The sequence below is a fragment of the Cotesia glomerata genome, linkage group LG4 (genome assembly GCF_020080835.1).
Source record: "Cotesia glomerata isolate CgM1 linkage group LG4, MPM_Cglom_v2.3, whole genome shotgun sequence".
NCBI classification, from domain to species: Eukaryota; Metazoa; Arthropoda; class Insecta; order Hymenoptera; family Braconidae; genus Cotesia; species Cotesia glomerata.
Genome location: NC_058161.1, coordinates 8,014,519 through 8,016,692, shown reverse-complemented (window position 1 = coordinate 8,016,692; position 2,174 = coordinate 8,014,519). Strand labels below are relative to the sequence as shown.

The 2,174-nt window shown below is 30.6% G+C and overlaps 1 long non-coding RNA gene across 1 annotated transcript; it reads left to right on the top strand.

The window, feature by feature from the left end:
* The first annotated feature begins 910 nt into the window (after positions 1–910).
* LOC123264276 lies at positions 911–1,617 on the top strand. Its single transcript, XR_006509293.1, has 2 exons — positions 911–956; positions 1,538–1,617. It is a non-coding gene; the product is annotated as an uncharacterized LOC123264276 (long non-coding RNA).
* Positions 1,618–2,174: the final 557 nt, after the last annotated feature.

Sequence of the window (2,174 nt, the reverse complement as noted above, 5' to 3'; positions counted from 1 at the left end):
ACTATGTTTTTAATCGTCTTTGTTATGAATTGTAAAAATTTATATTTGTAAATATTTAGAGATGTTCAAAATTAAAGATATCTAAATTTACTGGTCTATATTTAGAGATGGCTATTTTTTAAGTTTACGAATAATTAAAACTGTCAATTTTTTTATATTTCTAAATTTTCAATTGTCTTTTTATTGACTTGTCTAAATTTATTCTTCTCCATTTTTTTAAATATCTGTCATTTCACTTGTTTGTTTTATGATTTGTCTAAGTTCATAGATATCTTATTTTTAAATTTTATAATTTTATGCTTATCTTTTTTAAAATAATTCCAATTTTTTTGGTAAATAAATTTTTACATTACTACCTTTATTATTATCGAAATTTTGAATTATCCTTATTTAGACAAATAATTTTTTTATTATTTCTAATATAATATTTATATAAATTTTTTACTTAGTGATTTCTTTATTTAGAGTTGGCTAAATTTTGATGTTTCCATTTTCCGTAAAATTCTTGACCGGTACGAATCATTGAAAGGCATTGTATTTTAATAACTTTTCGAATTAACATAGTGATGGGAAAAAAAAATTTGAGTTCGGGTCACTTGAATGAGTAATGTTGACAGTATAAAGGCTTGGCGTACTGTATACACTGTATACTGTAAAAACGCTTATTTGAAAAAATATCATAACATCATTTTTGATAAGTTAAATACATTACTGATAAAACATGATGCTTACATATAAATTAAAAAAAAATGTTATTAATATCTCGAAAAAAATATGTACCTGTTATGTATTACGCTCATTCTATAGGAAATAAAAAAAATACAATAAAAAGGAAATGTAATGAAAAAGAAAAACATTATTTTTTATTTTAGAGGTCTGGAATTTAGAAAAAATTAATTTTTTTTATTTCTGTAGTTATAAAATTAGGCTGTAGCTTATTTTTTTTTAGTTTGATAGTAACTGTAGAGATAAGGCAGGCACCATAAGGCAGTATAAGGCAGATAGCCTAGTCGGCTCGGTGCCCGCTTTTCGAAAGAGTGGGACCCGAGTTCGATCTCGGCACGCACCAATATTTTTCAGTGGTTATAATTAAAAATATATGCGTTACATTGCCAGCCTCTGGAAGTGGCAGAGATAGCCGGGCGGCACACGTCTCACTTGGGCGATCACCCAGTTAAGCTACAACTTAATTGGGTGACCACTCTAGTCAGCGTTGGCTAGCACGAGGGATCTCTGCACACTAGGAGAAGGGCCTAATGCTCCAGTGGTCGATAAAGAAGAGTCCCTTATCAATCACTGTAGACTTAGCCCAGCTCCGACTGTATCATGGGTTTTCTCTGTGGTTTCCCCATGATTCTGTTCCAACAGCCTGAGAAGGTGAGGTTCAGAGTGAATACGGTACAGATAGCACAAGTCGGGCCACAGCCGCAAATATAAAGAGCAGTAACCAAGCAAAATCATTAATGTTGAGAAAGGCTTGGGGTGTAAAGGGGTATAAAAAAGCCTATACACTAGAAACAAATAGAAATAGAAATAGTAACTGTAGAGTTTTCATCTTTGTAACTAAGAGTTTAGGATATCATAAATTATAAGATTTAAGTAAATACTTCGGACATACTGTGTGCAGATGTTTTGACAGATAGGTAAGATTATTGTAAGTGAGTAAATTTGTAAGAGTGATCTTAAAAGTATTTTGGAAATGCGTTGGAACTTTAAGTTTAAGCTATTTTTGCGTAGTGTACAAGTATGACTGAGTGGGGTGATAGGCCCAAGTAGTAGGTAGAGTAATTAAGAAAAAGGGATTGAGAAAACAGTCCTGAAGAACTATTCCTTGTAGACAGACCTCTGTAATTTTTCCTAATAAACATGACTCTTAAATTATCTGACCTGTGACTTCCTTTTTATTTATCAATAACATCAATATCTTATCCAGTATTTCTGATACTACATTTCGATAGTATAGCTTTTCAAAAATATGTTGTAAAATTTTCGTAATGATATTAACGATATTTGAAGTTTAGCAGACTATTTAACAGCTTAGCGCAGAAGTAAGTACAAAGGTAAGTAATAGTTAATTAAAATTTTAAACTCATTTATCTCGAAACTACTTTTTCCTACACGACGCGTAGCAAAAAAAATATAATTTATTACGTTATTCATTACACCAATGCTGG